This window comes from Propithecus coquereli, unplaced genomic scaffold, assembly GCF_000956105.1.
Source record: "Propithecus coquereli isolate 6110/MARCELLA unplaced genomic scaffold, Pcoq_1.0 Scaffold6, whole genome shotgun sequence".
NCBI classification, from domain to species: Eukaryota; Metazoa; Chordata; class Mammalia; order Primates; family Indriidae; genus Propithecus; species Propithecus coquereli.
Genome location: NW_012151951.1, coordinates 4,140,386 through 4,159,878, shown reverse-complemented (window position 1 = coordinate 4,159,878; position 19,493 = coordinate 4,140,386). Strand labels below are relative to the sequence as shown.

The 19,493-nt window shown below is 39.9% G+C and overlaps 1 pseudogene; it reads left to right on the top strand.

Annotated features, from left to right (window-relative positions):
• Nucleotides 1-18,787, top strand: part of LOC105822167 — a 22,087-nt pseudogene extending 3,300 nt beyond the window's left edge.
• Nucleotides 18,788-19,493: the final 706 nt, after the last annotated feature.

Sequence of the window (19,493 nt, the reverse complement as noted above, 5' to 3'; positions counted from 1 at the left end):
TGACCAGACTGAGATCTCTCATGTGTTTGGAAAGTATCAGGCTGGGATGGCCTCGGTTGAGACAATTGTGTTCTTCTCCATTTGATGTTTCTTATCAGCTGGTGATCTAGCCCAGGCTTATTCGCGTGGAGTTTCAGGTGTCCAAGAGGGAGATGTGCACAGGGCTTTGTAAAGCCTGGGCTGGGAACTGCAGAAGATCCCTCTACTGAATCATGTTGGCCAAAGCCAAGTCGTCAGGCCAGTTCAGAGTTAAGGCAAAGGGCATGGATACAAGGAGACCAGTGATTAGGGCTACTGGTAAAATTAGGGCTACTAGTATTGTATTAAATGTACAAAAGCATAAGAAAGAAATTCACAAAGATGCAAGCTAAACATATAATTGCGATTACCTTGTCCTGTGAAATTAAAGGAGCTGGATGATGATTTTCAACAACTATCCACACAAACAAGCACCTTCAGAAGAACCAAAAATCAGTTCAAAATAGCAAATTAATGAACATTCTGGGAAGATGGCCAACTAGAGACACAGCTTTTCGGACTGTCCCAAAAGAAAAATAGAGGATTGGATTGAAGACAGTGGAGAACAACTACTGCTCAGATGTGGACCATGGGAAGATATTGCAGAGGAGTCCAGGGATCCCACCAAGAGGAGCTGTGAAGCTGGGAGAGAGGAGGATAGAAAGAGAGATTTGTGGCACAGACCAAATCCAAAGAGGCCCAGAGCCCAGTGAAAGGGTAAAGGGGAGGCTCCCCTCCCCCAGCTGGGTGCCTCTAGCCAGCTGCAGGACACAGGGCTCTCATACCCCCAGAAAGTGCCACCAAGGAACAGAGAGGTGGCATTCTTGCATCTGGACACTTCCCCCTGTGCACCTCCTCTATTCCTGGCATCCCAGAAAGTAATTTTGGCTCAAGCCGGCTTCTAGCCATGGCCCCTGCCCCCTGAGAGCAAATACAAAAGTGCTCTGTGCTGAGAGACCTGTCACTTGGTGACAGGGACATATTTCCAGCTGAAGCCACCTGGGAGAGCGGAGCCACTGTGACAGAGCTTCAGGGATCACCTTCTGGCAGTTCCACCAGGCGGTCAGGACCGGCTGCCCGCCAGGCACAAGAGCAGTGCTGGGAGACCACAGCCCCTCCCCCCACCACAGTGGCCACTAGAGTGCTCTATGCTGAGAGGCCTGCTTCTCAGCGATGGGAGCGTGTTCCAAGCCAAGCCCACAGGACAGCTGTAGTCTGCGATTTTCCTGCCCACAGGCATTTGGCAGGATCACCTGCTAGTGGCTCAGACATGGCGGCTGAACTTGGTGTTCCCCAGTCGTGAGGGTAGGGTGGGGAGACATAAGGGAGAGGAAGTGGTTCCAGGCTCCGATGGTGAGAGAGCCCTTGCAGCCATATCCAATAGAGGGTATGGAGGGACACGGAGGAGAGGGGTCTGTGAGCATGCCCCATCCCTCACCCCTGCTGGAGAACTGCCATATTAGAGAAGGGCACTGGGACTGAATTAGCTTTGCCCCTGGTTCCCATGGCACCTGAATGCTTCAGGCACATGGGCTAAACTGGAACAGCAACCCCTCCCACCACTCACTACAATAGGGAGTGCAGCTTGATCCAAGAGATTCATGAGCTTCTGCTTCTCCTCTGGTGGAGCCCTGTGCAGATAGAGAGGCCTACCTACCTCACCTTGGGATCTAGTGGTGGAACAGGGGTGCACAAATGGAGATCCCCCTACCTGCCAACATCATGCAGAGACACATGCCAGCAGGTCAGAAACATGAACTGTGGAGTAGGTCAAGAGCTGGTCTTGGGTGGAGAGGGAACACATGTGGACTTCTCAGAGAGGAGAGTTCTGTGGAGCTCCAGGGAGAAAATAGGGAGGGCACACACCCCACCCCACAGAGAAACTGGGCTAGTGGACAGGGATGGAAAAAGCCTGGCTTAGGGCCTTAGCAATCACATGATTAGGCCCCTCCCCTTAGGAGCAGCTCTCTGGGCTTGGAGAGATCACCCTGAACTCCATATCAGCATCTCCTCCTAGAGGCAGGATAAGCAAGCTCTGAGCCCCACTGAGGTTTAGCAAAGCCCCTCAGGCTTTTGCACTCCAGCCACAATCTGTCTTGTGCCTCCCCCATCTCAGGTGAAGTAAGGACCAAGTAAACCCTGGGTGCTATAGGGTCCCTCCTAAAACTTGGGGTATTCATGTGCCCCACCTGGGGGACCAGAGCCTACCATAGGCACAAAAGATTACCTTGGCAGCTAGCTCCTCCACACAAACTACAATCCACGACAGGTAGAAAAATCCCATAGCTAAACATAGTGCCTTCCAACTCAAGCAATCAGTGAGTAGCAGATTCACACCCACAAGTATAATCCATCAGCTTGAAGATTAACCTGGGGAACATACTCCCTACACTAGGTTGAGAAGAGGTGAAGACAAGAGGCCAGAGATAACCTGAGAGGTACATCAAACCTGCTAAACACCACAAAGGAAACTCAGGACCAGCACTCCTCTCTCCAGCATGGTCAGGGATCGATCACTGGGGACTTAGAGACAGAGCCATAAGCCAGCCCTAGCACCCCCAGCTCTTGATTAAGAGGCCAGATGAAAAGAAATCAGTGAAAGAACTCTGGAAACATGAAAAATCAGAGCAAAAGGACACAACCAAAAGAAATCAATAACTCCTTGCTAATAGATACCAACATAAACAAAATGGTTAAAATGACAGATGAAGAATTTTGAATATGGGTTGTAAGAAAGCTCAATGAAATACAAGAGAAAATAGAAACCCAAAACAAAGAAGACACAAGAACAATGCAGGAAGCGAATGAAAAATTCTCTAAAGAAATCAAAGTATTAAAGAAAAACCAAACGGAAGTTTTGGAAATGACAAATTCATTCAAGGAATTACAAACCACAGTGGAAAGGCTTAAGAATAGGCTATATCAGGCAAAAGAAAGAATCTCAGAGCTTGAAGAAAATACCTATGAGCTAAAAAAATCAGTCAAAGAGAAAGAACAGAGAAGTAAGAGGAACAAATCCTACAAGAAATGTGAGATTATGTAAAGAGGCCAAACACAAGAATCATAAGTATCCCTCAGGGTGAAGAAGAAAATATATAAAGGTTGGATAATTTACTCGAGGGAAAAATTGACAAAAATTTCCCCAGCCTTGGTAGAAATCTGGATATCCAGGTACAAGAAGCACACAGGACCCCTGGGAGATTCATTGTAAAGAGGTAATCACCACAACACATAGTCATTGGGCTGGCAGAACAAATCACTTTACCAGACTTCAAGCTATACTATAGGGCTATAGTAACCACAACAGCATGGTACTGGCACAAAAACTGACATAGATCTATGGATCAGAACAGAGAACCCAGATATGAAACCATCCTCATATTGCCATCTGATCATTGAAAAAGCAGACAAAAACATATACTGGGGGAAAGAATCCCTATCCAATATATGGTGCTGGGAAAACTGGATACCATATGCAGAAGACTGAAATAGGATGCACACCTCTCGCCACTCACAAAAATTAATTCACAGCGTATAACAGGCTTAAACCTAAAAATTCTAGAAGAAAATGTGGAAAAACTCTTACAGATACCTGCCTAGGCAAAGAATTTATGAAGAAGACCCCAAAGACAATCACAGCAATAATAAAAATAATAAATGGGACCTGATCAAATTAAAAAGTTTCTACACAGCCAAGGACACAATCAATAGAGCAAATAGACAACCTACAGAATGGGAGAAAATATTTGCATGCTATATACCCAATAAAGGGCTGATAATCGAATCTACAAATAACTCAAGCAAATCAGCAAGAAAAAATCAAACAACCCCATTAAAAAGTGGGCAAAAAGTTTGCAAATGAAGGCAGACTAATGCCCCAAAAACACATGATAAAATTCTCAACGTTTCTAATCATCGGGGAAATGCAAATCAAAACCACAAGGAGATATCAACTAATTCCTGTGAGAATAGCTCTTATCAAAAATTCCCCAAACAACACATGCTGGCATGGATGTGGACAGAAAGGAATGTTTTACACTGTTGGTGGGACTGCAGATTAGTACATCCTCTATGGAAAATAGTATGGAGATACCTAAAAGAACTAAAAGTAGACCTACCATTTGATCCAGCAATCCTACTACTAGGTATTTACCCAAAGGAAAAAAGACATTTTATCGAAAACACACTTGTACTCAAATGTTTATAGCAGAATAATTCACAATCACAATGATGTGAAAACAACCCAAGTGCCCATCAATACATTAGTGGATTAATAACACGTGGTGTATATATACCGTGGAGTATATTCAGCCATAAAAAATCATGATCTAGTATCTTTTGTAATATCCTGGATGGAACTGGAGACCATTCTTCTAAGTGAAGTATCGCAAGAATGGAAAAACAAACACCACATATACTCAATACTAAATTGGTACTAATTGATCAATACTTACATGCACATATGGAAGTAAAATTCAATGGAAATCAAAAAGGTGGGAGGGAGGAGGAGGGGTGGGTAAATTAACACTGAATGGGTACAATGCACACTATCTTGGTGAAGGGCACGATTATAACTTTGACTCAAACTGTATAAATTATAGCAAACTATGTAACCAAAATGTGTGTACCCCCATAATGTTCTGAAATATATTTAAAAAAAGGAAAAAGAAAAGAAAAAAGAAAAGAAGCTGGATGATGCTTTTTCATTTTATAAACTTCTCTGTTGTTTAATTTTAATTGCAAATATATATCTAGTATTAAGAAAGAATTTAAGTGAAAGAGTCTCTTATGTATTTATCAAGCAAAAATACATGCTCCAGTCTCATGGATAAACAATACAGTTGAGAAATAAGCAGATCTTGAGAGGAAAAAGAAAAGAGATTACTCATCTGGGTTTTTAAAGCAATGATAGAAGTATCACCATTCGGCAGCCCTTAGCCAGCCTCTCTCCCTCCTTACCTTCCAAATTCACACTTCTGAGTTTGAGCAGACATAAGTGAAGTGAAGAGTTTCTGTTATTAGAAGTTGGTGGTGGCACAGAGACAAATTGGGGTTAATTTGATTTGTTAACAGTTTTAAAAATAGACTGGAAGGCAATACCAAGACTTGCATTTGAATGTGCATGCTTTCATTCTGATAACTTTGTTGTATTAAAGAGAAAAGACACATTTTGCTTCCTGTCTTCCAAAGGAATGTAGTTTCATATTAGGGCAGGGATTCTGATTCTATTTTGGCAAAGAACAAGAGAATTTGAATTGCTGGAGTTTCCCGCATAGGCAGTGTCAAGTTGGTCCACTGAAAGGAGAGAAAGAGGGCTGTGGAGACAGCTTTCACTTTCAGATCTTCTGCCCCAGGGATTGAGAGGAGTCATAGCTGGTGAGTAGCTCCAGTTTTTCTGTTTATGGCTGTATTTTGAGGGAGTTACAGTTCAGGAGAAAGAAGGTGTGGAGGGGGTTCTCAAGAGATACAACTATTTACTCTGGGACGGAGGGAGATATGGGAGTACCACAACGGGCATGCAAACAAGATATTGTAGTTTGTATGTAGCAGCTTCTTGAAGGAAAGACAAATGTAACAAATCTGGATCTATGTTCTTAAACTTTTCCTATGACTTTAGGCTTTCCTTTAACTCATTTTGAAATTTAACTCAGAAATTCTCACCCATTTTATGAATGTTCTATTTCAGAGTGAGGAGCTGTGCAGTGGAGCAGAGTAACTTGCGTTTCCTTCGTATTTCTGCTCTCTGTATGATCTTTCATTTTCAGCAGCAAATTAATCAGCTGAAGTTTGTGCTCTAAGTCTCTGCATAACTGAGCTAGCATCCCAGCCCCGACAAATAGAAACAAAAATGTATATTTTACAAGTGTAATGTGTTTATGTTTTACTGCTGTACATATTGAATATGTCTTTTTAAACTAATTATTGATAAAAATGAAAAAAGTGAAGACAAAGACTAAACTAAGTTAGCTATCACTAAGTTCTTTAGTAAAATTGTTTCATTTCTCTAAACTTTTTTCCCCATTTGTAAAAAAGGAGAGGGTTAGACAAGATAGGCACTACACAAAGTGTGGTCCTCGAAATAGCGGCTTTGGCATCACCTGAGAAATTAGTAGAGTCCACAAATGTTCATGGGCCCCATTCTGACCTATCAAATCAGAATTTCAGGGAATGGGGTGCAGGAAGTTCTGCTGATTAGGCCTTCGAGGTGATGCTAATGCACACTAACATTTGAGGACCATAAGCCTAGAATGGGACATCAAAGGTTCTGTCCATATCTGAGATCCTGTCATTCTCACAGCCAAGGGACCGCCCAAAGAAGACCCAGTCAACAAAGGTGAAGTTGATGGCCAGGAATGTGCTTGATGGCATTTTTGATGACTTGATGGAAAATAGTGTGTTAAACAGAGATAAGTTACACAAATTAGGAGATGGTGTGAACCTCCTCATGAACAATGCTGAAAACCTAGTTGATGATATCACTGAGAAAACTCAAATGGCAGGCAAAATGTTTATGGACCACCTCTTTAAGCCAAAGACACCACTGAGTTTAAGTGAGTAGTGCTGGCTGGCCAAATGGCTAATAACTCCCTCTTTCTTGACTGCCATTATGCAGTTTTCTTTCTTCTTTATTTCTCCTGTTTGCAAGTGGAGAATAAACAATCCTTGTCTCTAAGACCTTCATGACTATCTGTCTTATTTACCACCAAAATATACCCTGATCTACCCCAATTACTTTTATACTGCTACATATTAATATTTTCTTTTTTCTTTAACAATTATTACCCTACATCACTTCATAAAATTTACTTTTTCATTATGTTGTTATGTCTCCCTTTGCTGAGATGTAAGCTCCATGAGGCAGGGATCTTTATCCACTTTGTTCATGAATGTATCCCAAACACTTAGAAATAACATCTGAGACATCATAGGTGCCCAGTAAATATTTGTTAAATGAATGAATGGTGCTGGAACCTTATTAAATTAAGTGATTGCCTTTAGCTGGTCTGGGCTTCTCTGGTTGCACAATGTGGACTCCATAGTCATTCCCAGTCATTCCTCTGCTTAGCTGTGGCTTAACCCCAGAAAGGAATGTCTGGAAATCACTATCTCAACTAAAAGAGGGCATAAGTAATTTGAAAGTTAATGGAACATAGGTGTTTCTTTCTCTCTAGAGCATGGATTGGCACAATTTTTCTTTAAAAAGTACTAAATATATCAAGCTTTGCGGACCGTGTGGTCTTTGTCATGACTCAAACCTGCTATTGTTGCATGAAAGCAGCAATAGACAATAAGTACACAATGAGTGTTGATGTACTTCAATAAAACTTTATTTACAAAAACAGGTGTCCAGCTGAGTTTGACCTGTCGGCCATAGTTTGCTGACCCCTGCTCTAGAGTATAGTATATAAATGAGCATATTCCCAATTCTTACAATTCCTCTAGAATTATTTTTGTTGAGGAATGACTATCTAACTTTTATACACAGATGTACTTTCCTTCCTCAGAATGAAAAATGCTATTGGAGAAAAACCTTGATTAAACATTTTGATTATTCTTTGAACTATGTAAGCAGAAAGATAACAAGCTCTTTTTTGTTTCGTAGAAACTCTGCCTCCCTTTTCATTTAGCAGAAGGCTACAGTTTTCCAAAAGAAACTTGGAGCTTAGAGAATGGGCCAAATCTCCATGCTTCATAGAGTAGTCCCAAACTAAACATGGTCATTTACACTCATCAGTGCAAGGGGAAGAGCTTAAAGTGGGTATGTTCTAGAAATTAGTTCTGTTAACAAATCTGGTTTTCATATTATTTCAGCATATCATTCTGAAAGTGAGGATGATGAATCTCAGGAAAACTCTGCAGCATCTTCCTCTTCGACAGGTAACTGCCTCCAAACCCCAGATCACAATCAAAAACTCTTAAACCTCTGTTGACATGAGAAGGTATCCTAGTAAAAATCTAGGAAACCTGTGTTTTCAATTTCGTCTTTGGAGATGACCTTTAGAGTAGAGCACTGATTCTTAATGTTTTGTTCAGTCCACCTCAGAATCTGAAGAAGAAAGTGAAGAAAATGGAGATAAAAAAAAAAAAAATGTGCATCAGCCAAGGCGAGGGCTGTCTCTCCAACAGGTAAATTGCCACCAAACCAAGTGGTTCATAAGAATCCTCCAAACATCGTTTGGGGTAAGATATCCCTACTGGGGGCTGGGGATATGTTATAGTGAAAAGACCACTGCACTGGGGTTCAGACAGTGTGGCAAGCTTGTCTCTCCCCTCTGCTTCTACCAAAGTCCCTCAAAAGTAAGGTTAATACTTATATCCTTGCCCTTCAAATTCTCCTCAGAATCCAGAAACAAAGGTGAAGATGAAGAAACTGAGCAGAGTGCTGTATTGGCTCAGGTGTCAGTTCTATCACTGACAGGTAATTTCTATTCATGGACACATAATGACATTATTTGAACCAAGGCAGATTTTAGAAAGACCCTATGCTATGGAGTAGTAAAAGGAGAACTGGAGCGAAGGCCAGGAAATCTATATATGTTGAGACCATCCCTGCCACAGACTATGTGCTCTGATGTAAATATCCTCACCTTTCTCAGACTCATATTTTTAAATGGGATTAATAATATCTTTAAAATAATTTATAAAAAGACAAAGATATAAGAAACTACCAACTGCCTAAAACAGAATAAGGATGTGGTTAAGCAAAGCATATGCAAAAGAAAAAAAAGAAAAAACAAAACAACTCAGTATGAGTTACACATACCATGTGGTCACCAAGGAAACTGATGAATTATTGGGCTACATTAAAAAACTGTCATCAGTCTAGAAAGGGGGGATAGTGGTAACATTGTCTTCTGAGTACCATGTTTTCAAGTTTTGAAAAACATTACAAGGAATGAGAACCTTATAATCTTTTTTCACGGTTATATCCATTCAGCATATACTAATTGGAAACCTATTATATGTTGTTTTAGTTACTGGGTTTATAGCAGTAAGCAAGACAGATAAAGATCTTGCTCTCATAGAGTTCACAGTATAGTTAGTAAGGGTAGATATATAATAAACATGTAAAAAATAAATGCTACAATTTCAGAGAATGTATAAGAGAAAAAAAGATTAGGCCATAGAAAGAAATGTTGGGTGGGGTTGGAGTGGGGAGGGATTGATCAAGGGGAAGCAAGTAAGCCAGGCTGCTTAGCTATGACCTCTCCATGCAGGTGCTATTTCAGTGCATACCTGAACTGTGGGGAAGGGGTTGTGCCAAACTGTACGGCAACAGAGTTCCATAGAAAGGGGAAATGAGAACAAGGACTCTCAGATAGAAATGGTTAGTCTTGTTCTGTGAAGAGGGTCAGGGCCAATGTTACTGGAGAGTGGGAAATTAGGGTCAGTGTCATAGCAGGAGCTGTTTAGGAGTCAGACCCAGGCCATACTACTTAGGGCCTTTTAGCCAGTGGAAAAGAATTTGGATTATAATTGCAATAGAAAGCCTTAGAATTTTTTTAAAGGCAACTGTTTTATTATAGTTGGCAATCCTTACAAATTCCAGGCACGTCACACAGTCTCTGCTCAGCCCAGCCATCTACAGTTAACGTCCATCATTAAAACAAGCACCTCTTGTATACTCCTGGATAGAGCTGGAACGCATTCTACTAAGTGAGGTATCCCAAGAATGGAAAGACAAGCACCACATGTACTCACCATCAAATTGTTATTAACTGATCAACACATAAGTGCACATATAAGAATAACATCTATTGGATGTTGGGCAGGGGGGAGCGGGGAGGGGGGAGGAGGGAGGAGGGGACGGGTATATGCATACACAAAGAGTGCAACGCCCACCACCCGAAGGATGGACATATTTGAAACTCGGACTTAGGGGGGGAGGGAGGACAAGGGCAACATACGTAACCTAAACATCTGTACCCCCATAATATGCTGAAATAAAAAAAAAAAAAGTGCTTAAAGCTGGTATAAGTATTAAAGAATGCTTTCGTGCAAGCTAAGTTTTTAATCTTAGCTCTACAATAAATTGACATTATACAAAAAAAAGCAATGAGAAAAATAAGAAATTACCCTCTCTGGTTATAAATTTGGGACTCCCTTTTACCAAAATGTAAATGAGGTGGTTCCAGCTGAGAATCTTTTCAGTAACCATTCAGGTGAAAGAGAACTTTTAATCTCCCACTTTTCTTTCTCTGCCTCATTGTCATTTTCCCTTTCCTCCCTTTTCTTGCCATCTGTTCTATTTTCTTTCCCATTGACACCCATTTCTCCTTTCTCTGTTTTTTCCTCTTTCTTTCTTCTCTTTCTCTCCCCTTGCATTTACTTTTATCCCACCATATTCTCAATTGTCACTATCTCCCTGTCAGTGTTGAAATCATTACATGCCAGTAGAGCCAAGTAAATTGCAACTGCCAGGACATGACGATGTCTACAGCAAAAAATTTATAAATGATGAATTTTGCCTTCATTTATACTGCCTCAGAAGTTTTTAAGAAGAGGAGTAGTAGGATAGGTGTAGGATCAGAAAGCCCAGTTGAAAGCTGTTTAAATATTTCAGTTAGGAGATAACAGCTTTTAAACTGGGGTTATAGCAACAGAGTTGACGATAAGTGGTTAAATTTGTGATCTATTTTGGAGGCTGAATTAATGGAAACTAATTAATGGATTGAACATTGGATATGAAAAAGAGAAAGAAATCAAGGATGACACTATGTTTTTGACTTGGCAGCTGGATGAATGGTATCATCTACTGAGTTGGAGAAAACTGGTGTGCAGGAGAAATAGATTTCTAGGAGTGGACAAATATCAGGAGTCCTGCTTTGTACATTTAGTCTGAAGCGTGTTACTTTCAAGGGTAGACATTGAATAGGCAGGTGGATATTCAACTTAAGAGTTGACAGAGAAATCAGGGCTGGGAATAAATCTGGGGATTCATTAGCATGTAGATAGTATTTAAGATGATGAGGCTAGAAGATGCCACTTAGGCGAGAGCACTAACAGAGAATAACAGAGTGTGCAGTATAGAACAACCCAAGTTTTGGAGGGATGGCAGGAGAAGAAGAACCAGCAATGAAGACAGAGATATTTAGGAAGAATGGCTGGAAAATGCAGCATCTCAGAAGCCTAGAGAATGTCTTCAAGAAGGAGGATGTGTGCAACCATGTGAAATGCTAAGAAAGCAACAGATGGTCAGTGGTAGCCTTGGTAACACGTATTTTATTTAAGTGGTGAGAAAAACAGCCAGATTGGATGGCATACAAGGAAAACAAGATGGAAGTAGTGAAAATAGACAATGGTTTTAAGGAATTTTGTAGAGAAGTGAAGTAGAGAATGTGACAGTAGCTGGAGAGGAAACAGAACCACAGGGAGGGATTTTTAAAGCATGATTGGTATTAAGGAAGGCTGATATGCCAATGGGGATAACATGGTAGTCAGAGAGGAGAAAATTGATGATGTCAAACATGGAGATGAATAATTTCCTGAGGAAAATCCTGTAGGTGACAGGGGATGGAATTCAGAGCATAAGTAGAGGCATTTCACTTAGATAGACAACAGGAAGGATCCATCTTTCTTTGCATAATAGTAGGAGGGATAGTAGAGCTGGTGAGTAGAGATATGGGTAAATTGATGGATTTTGTGATTAAGAAGATGAAATACTTCTTATGCAAAAATATTATAAGAAAAAGAAGTCTTGTTGCCCTCAGGGAAAACATAAGAAGCAGGAGGTACCTGGTAGCTATTTTCAAGTATGTGAAGATACCCTTTCATTAACAGCAGTTATGAACTTTTAATCTTGCCAGATACCATTCTAGACACTGGAAATACAAAGATGAAAGACGTCTTTCCAGTACAATAAACATAATTAATATACAACACAATAATTGTTTATATGTAGGTATTTACATATAAGAATAGAAACATAGGGAAAGTCATAATGAAGTCATGGAAGAATTCACGGCGCTTTTATCAGGAAAGGTATTAGATGTTTTCTGTATGGTCTTGATACAGAAAATACAAACCAATGCCTAGAATGTGCATACTTTATGACACACAGAACTGTCCAAGAATGCCTTTGAGAATGTGTAAGTTCCCAGTAAGTGGAGAGAGTGGTAATAACAGAGATATTGTAAGTAGCATTCAAATATTTGAGTAGTGATTTGACTAGACTACATGAACATTAGGCTTCCTTCCAAATCTGAGATTCTGTGTTTATGTTACTCTAATGTGTTGGATCTGAATGATTAGTCAATGATGTGAGCACTAACAAAAACAGGAATTTATGGTAGCATCAGTAAGAAGCAGAAGGAAAAAGGGGGCTACCCATTTTTTTGATATGAAACAATTTTCTAATTTAATTAAACTTTTCAATGGAATGGCAGTATGCATTCCTGAGGAATGATAGCCCAGCCAAAATAGCTGCATGATTCCAAGCCAGCAGATATTACTGCTTTTTTTTTTTTTTTCTCTTTTAGTTCCTCAGGAAACCCAGTGTGTCCAACTCAACAAGTTGAAGCTTTGCCCTCATGATCATTTTCATAAACTGAAGACAAAAAGGTAAGATGAGGTGATACGCTTTGGAATAGGGAGACACCAGATTGGCCATTCAGACAAGATACTGGGGACTTACTAGGACATTTTAGTTCTTGTAACAAATGCCTTAAGATCAGGACAAAGGGAATACGATGTTATCTAATCAAATGGTCTTCACATTAACTTTCCTGTTTCTTCAATCCCATCCTGGAACACGTGCTAAATTCCTCTCCACCACCTAACCAAAGCCAAGTTCGTAGAGTGAACACTCAGACCTAGTACATATGTTCAGTCTGGGATTTTGTCTCTTTCCTTATGAGGGTGTATTTCTATTCCCAGGCTTTCTGTTCACCCACTTTATAATTATGCTGGCCTGTTTTTTATGAACTTTGGAGACAAAAGGGAGGAGCCTGGGGAAAATCATTCTATGTCTGTTAATTGTAGATATATCCAGTAATGGAGAAGGAAGGCCAAACACGCCTGGCCCTCATCATCTGCAACAAAGAATTCACCTGTCTACCTAATCGAGGTGGTTCTGAAATTGACCTTTTGGGGATGCAAGATCTTCTTCAAAACCTTGGCTACTCAGTGATTGTAAAAGAGAATCTCATAGCTCAGGTAATGGCCCCAGAGAGAGAGGCAAACTTCTTTACCTTTTAAACAGTTTTCAACATCTTCCTTGGCAACAGCAAGAACAAAATATATGATATTACAGGAATTATATTTGCTCCAGAGTAGAATCTCCTGTATTTCAGACTTCTTCAATGCAGAGTCTCATAGCAAAGATTTAGAGAAATTCTATATAGCTGTATTTTATTAAAAATGTAAGGCCTTTCTGAAGTTCTCAATCTGGTAAATGTCTATTACTTGATGGTCTGGATGAGACAAAAGCTCTGGACAGTGAAATTGCCTGACACCTACAGAATGAGCTTGTGAGAACTTTATAATGTCAATATCATGTGTCTAAATGCAAAGGCAGGTATATGGTAAAAAAAAAAAAAATCACACACATACATATAAAGAAAAAGTTTCTATTTTAGCTCTGCTCTAGGTGACTTTAGACAAACCATTTTAAACCTAACTTTTTCCTGTTCAGGTGAAGGAATTTGGTGTTTCTAATTTTTATAAATAGAAAAGTATCTGTTTCTCTCTCTCTCTCTCTCTCTCTCTCCCTCTTTTTTTTAAAATCTTACAGGAACCCCATTGTAAAACAGATTAAAGCAATGTGGTCCGATTGGCATCTTGCCATCTCACTCCCCCTTCATTTTATTCCATCTCTCAGCGTCTTCTGAAATCTAAGGTTCTGTGGAAAACCACTGGGCTAGATGCTACATAAAAATCCTACTAAATTTCATGTTCCATACATCTAAATGTTCTGGTTTTATGTCAGAACACTATTTCTCTTATAATTCCATTCAGTCCAAATCACCTGATTCCTCAGTGCCAATTCATTTTTGTGCACTGCATCTGCTATTTGAGTGCAAACTATGTATGCAGAGTTCCCTGATAGTGACTCTAGAATCTCTTTCAGCAAATGGAAACAGAACTAAAGGAATTTGCTGCCCGCAAAGAGCACCCAGTCCTCAGATAGCACATTCCAGATATTTATGTCACATGGCATCCTGGATGGAATCTGTGGGACAAAGCACAGAATCCATGAGCCAGATGTTCTTCCAGATGACACCATCTTCACAATTTTCAACAACCGTAACTGCCGGAGTCTGAAAGACAAACCCAAGGTCATCATCATGCAGGCCTGCTGAGGCAGTGAGTCTCGCATTAGAAAGTTACAGATCTGGATTTGGGGATCCAAAGGAGATGAGGATCCAACTAGATTTGTCCCAGGCTTGTCCCTTTTGCCTCCAAAGTTCGTATAAAACAGCCCAGCATCATTATTAAGTGGGTCAACAGAAAGCTCAGAAATAGAAATATACCCTCATGTACTTTTTTTGCTATTGGCCTAGGGTTTAGCCTTCATTTTCCCAGGGATGGGTGAAGGAAACAACATTTTTGTATCACTTTTAGGTCCATCCCAGAAAAAAAAAAAATGTATCGTCTATACCATTTCTTTTAAGAAATGGGAGGTAGCCTAGAATAATGAGAAATGTCTCAAACAATTGGGACTATGTTGTCAACATGGTTATTCTAAACTTAGGTGGTCTCTGTATTGTTCCCTGTCAGTGAGGTAGTTTTTCTAATAGTTAGGTACTTGCATTTTTAATGAACACAATTAAATGAACTACAGCAGTCCCCAACCTTTTTGGCACAAAGTATGGGTTTCATGGAAGACAATTTTTCCGCAGATGGTGAGGTGGGGTGGGAGGCAGAGCTAGGGCGGTGATGCTAGCAATGCGGAGTGGCTGTAAATACAGATGCAGCTTTGCTCCCTGGCCCACCCTCACCTCCTGCTCTGCCACCCATTCCTAACAGGCCATGGACTGGTACTGGTCGGCCACCCAGAGGTTGGGGACCACAGTACTAAAGTAAAGCTGTAATGGTAAAAGAGACATGTTGTATGTATGTGTGCATGTGTGCCTGTGTGTGTAAATATCACATCTTTCATAAGATGTGATGTCTCTCACAGGAGGCATTGGGATGGTTTGGGTGGCCGCTGACTCAGGAGAAACTCCTGCAGATGCACATGGGCAGCTCCTACAGCAGCGCTGTGTCTGGAATGACGCTATAACAAAGGCCCACGTGGAGAAGGACTTCATTGCTTTCAAATCTTCAACACCACGTAAGTGACTTCAGAGAGGAGAATTTCTAAATCATTTATTAGTCTCTAGATAACAGGCTTGGCTATGATCATGTCACTGATAGGAGCATTTCTTCTCTAGAGGTATATTTTAGGTGGAGGAGAGATTTAAAATAGTGAGATTTTCATGATTAGAAAGCTATAAATCTTGCTTTGGGAGAAACTTTCAAAGTGAGCAGGAATTTGGTGACAATTCTGACTTGAAATAGTCTAACTACAAAAACTGAAGAGTCTTTGTGTTTTGTTTTTAAAACATAGCACAGAAATGCACCATTTTTTCACTATTCGGCCCCCAGATCGCCTACTAGCAATTAAACAAGCCAACCAGTGAAACTGTTATGCTTGCTCCATCCATGTAACCTAGAACCTTTTGGTCTGTTTTTTGAATCTAGTCTTAGGAAATGTGTTAAAATTTAAATGCCCACCTTTAGGACAGTGCATCCAATGATTAAGAATCAATCCTTCTTTGGCCGGAAACTCATAGTAGCAGATAGAAATAGAGAATATTCTTAATTATTCATGGTCAATCCGGTAGAAAATCTCTTTAACAGTCATCCACAATATTGTTCTATCAATGGTTTAGATAACAAGGGAAATTTTAAAAATCTAGTTTGCACAATTCTCAGTTCTAAGTGTTTTTATATAGTAAATACAAACTTTAATGTGCATAGAAATCACTGGGGCGGGGGGGAGGGTTTGTTAAAATGTAGACTTCGTATTCAGAAGTCTGGGGTAGGTCTTGAGATTCTGCCTTTCTAAAAAGCTCCATGGTGATGCCAGTGTGTTGGTGCCTGTCTGCGTGTGAGTACTGAGGGATCAGAGGACTCTCAAGTCTAGCCTAGGGAAGAGGAAAAAGGCCATGCAGGCAACTCCCACCCCACAACTAGAGTAATTCCATTTCTATTCATTTTATATATTAGAGTTTTAATAAGGTTTTATTTGAAAGAAGAGTGCTATACTTTTAGCTGTGAAAGGAATTTAAAAAGGCATATAAGGCCTGATTTGATTGTTTAATTTAGTTGAGGAAATGCAGTCTATCTCTATGCAAAATTCTTGCTTTCACTTTTTTTTTTTTTAATATATGTAATTGTGTGCTAGGACTGGGCTAGGTGCAGGGCATATTTTGCACAATTAAAGCAGACATGGTTACTGAACCTTATGGAATTTATAGTTAGGCCAGGAAGGCAGAAGTTAATTGGGATGAGAAACACAGGCACAATATAACAGAAATAAATAATGATAGTCAATTGTGATTAAAGCTTTAACGAAAAATTTGTACTCAACATTTGAAAAATGAAGGGAAGGAGAGGAACATTCTAGGCAGGAAAAGCAGTGTGCATGGAGGAACTGAAGACAGAAAGGAGTATAGAAGAGACGGCCAAGTGGCTGGAGCACAGAGCCAGGAGGGATCCCAGGAGGTGGCTGGAGGGCCAGGCAGGAGCCAGAACATCTGAGGCCTCATATGGTCCTTCATACTAATAGTACTTCTGATAAGATTTAAGCAATGAAATGATAATATTTTCATTTTTAAATGATCACTCTAGGGAATGGATTATAGAATAGCAAAAGTGGATATAGGGAGATGGGTTAAGATACCTTTGCAATATTATAAGCCGTAGGTGATAATGATAGTCTTGGGATGAGGTTAGTTGTTGAATCCAAGGAATAATTAGTATATAAAATTAATATGACCTGGTGGTTTGGTAGATACGGTAGGTGAACCAGAAAGGATGATAAAGGTGACTGTTGTGTGTAAGTAGGTGATTGTGGTACAGTCATTAAAATGGATGTCCCGTGGGAAGGTTTGAGATGCCTTTGGCATATTTCAAAATGAAATCAAGAGTAGAGAGTTACACAGTTGTATTTTTCAGAGGAAAGATCTGCATTATAGATAGAATTTTGGGAGATTCTGACCTAAGAATGATATTTAATATGCTAAAAATGTATGTAATCACCTAGGAATTAAGATTAGTGTGAGAAAGTTTTCTAAAGCTGAGGTTGGAGAAACTCTAGAGTTCAAGATCAGACATAGAAACATTAGCCAGCAAATCTGACACACAAAGTAGAGTCAGAGAATAAGAAAGAGAACTGGGAGTATGTGTTGTCAAAATTACCAACAGAGTCTGTTGGACTTGCAAGCAATTTCTGATGGGAATGAGAGATCAGGTGAAGGTGAGGCCTGATTAATGACCATGAGTTGTAATGACTTGGAGGACATGGCGACCTTGGGGAGGGCCATTTGGTAAAGTTGGTGTCAGAGGTAGGAGGGAGAAACCAGACAGGAGTGAGAAGGATAGGAGGAAATGGGATAGTGAGTATAGACAAATTTGAAAATTTTGACTATAAAAAGAAAGGAGAATTACGAAGCCAACTGCAGATAAAGTAGGAATGAGAATAGTATTATTCATTTCTTTTTAATGATGGAAGAGACTTGATCACGTTGACATGCTAAAGAGAAGTAATCATTCAAAAACATTTTATACAACATAACGGTAAATGAAAGAAATTATGATATGAAATAAGTTTGCATAAGAGGAGGCCTAGAATCAAGGAATGTCATGAGGCAGATTCTTTTTTTTTCTATTACGTAGTTAGTGCTGAAACGACTTTGCTCTTTTCTACCACTTGCGATCCTAGAAGCCATAACTTTTGTCTTGCCAACTAAAAATGTCAAGGGAATTTATGATTGAGGGTCCCTGATGGTTTTCTCTGGGCCTGATACAGAAACCTGAGTTACTGTGTTTCTTCAGCTTTGGGTTTTGGCTCTTCTCCGAAAGCACTGAGATCAGAATTTGTCCCAAAAATATGGCTCTGGGAGCCTTCCACACTTATATAAAGGCCACATCCCCCAATATTTTGATACCTTTCATTTGCAGATAATGTTTCTTAGAGGCTTGACCTAAATGGATCACTCTTCATTTCCCAACTTATCTACTACTTCAAAGAGTATTCTTGGTGTCATCATTTAGAGGAAATTTTTCAAAAGGTAGGGATATCCTTTTCTTTTCGATTTTATGCCCAGGAAGCTTTGTAGCACCATTAGCAAACTTTTGTAGGGAATCCTAAAGCTCTTAAGTCATCTTGATGCTCTTTCCTATACTCCAAGTTTATTTTAAGAGAAAATGTTCTGAAATACTACATAGAACCTGTGTGGACTTTCGCTATAACCTGATTCTGACAGTTTTGCTCACCCGGTGAATTCTTTTTAGGGTGCTAACTCATTTGTGTATGTGCTATATCCAATGAAAAACTAAAAATATCTTCTGTTTATGGTACTTAGCTACAGCCTTAATACACACTATGAATTTTCTCCCTCCTGAGAAATGAATCCAGATTTTCCTTTTAGAAAATCTCTAAAGGCTTTCTTTACTACTTTAGGTTCAACATTCATTTGAGACCCCAAATATACTAACCCAGATGCCCACCATTGAAAGAGTATCCATGACACGATATTTCTACCTATTCCCTGGGAATTAAAACTCATTAGAAGGACCGCAGGTAAATGCATCTATCCTAGCAGTGGGTGTGGGTATTCTCTGCTCAGAGTCTGTACAGAGAGTCTGGATAGAATGGAGAATAATGATGGAATGCTGGCTGCCCATTAGCTACTGAGGCTCATGTTATCTGCCTTTTCTTAGTGGCCCTCAGCGAAACCCTGGTCTAATTTGACTTCAGCCACAGTATAATGGGCGTATCACAAATGGCAAGTTCAGTGGCAGCCAGCTGGAAAATGCTTTAGTTCTAATTTCCTTCAAGGACCTGCTCAGTGAGTGGAGAATATTTGCTTCTGATGCATGAACAACATAAAATAATTGGAAATGTTATATATATCTGATATTTGTCCTCCTCACCAAAAAGTCAGTTGTGCTGAGTCACATCCTTCCCTGTTTATGATGAGGCTTGCCTATACCACAGTGTCAGCTGACTACCTGCTGAATCTATGTTGAGGCAATGAGGCAATGAGGCAATGAGGCTGAGGCCCTAATACAGATCTTCCTATTTGGGGATGACAGGTCCATAGCCCTTGTATAAAGGTATTTCTCACAATAGAGATTAGTTCTATTTATATCTTACCTCTAATAGCCCAATTATTCATGTTCTCTTATCTCTACTTTTTCTAGGATAATGGAGGCATTGTGGTCTCTATGAATCTACTATTTTTAAAAAGTTAATTTTTGATCAA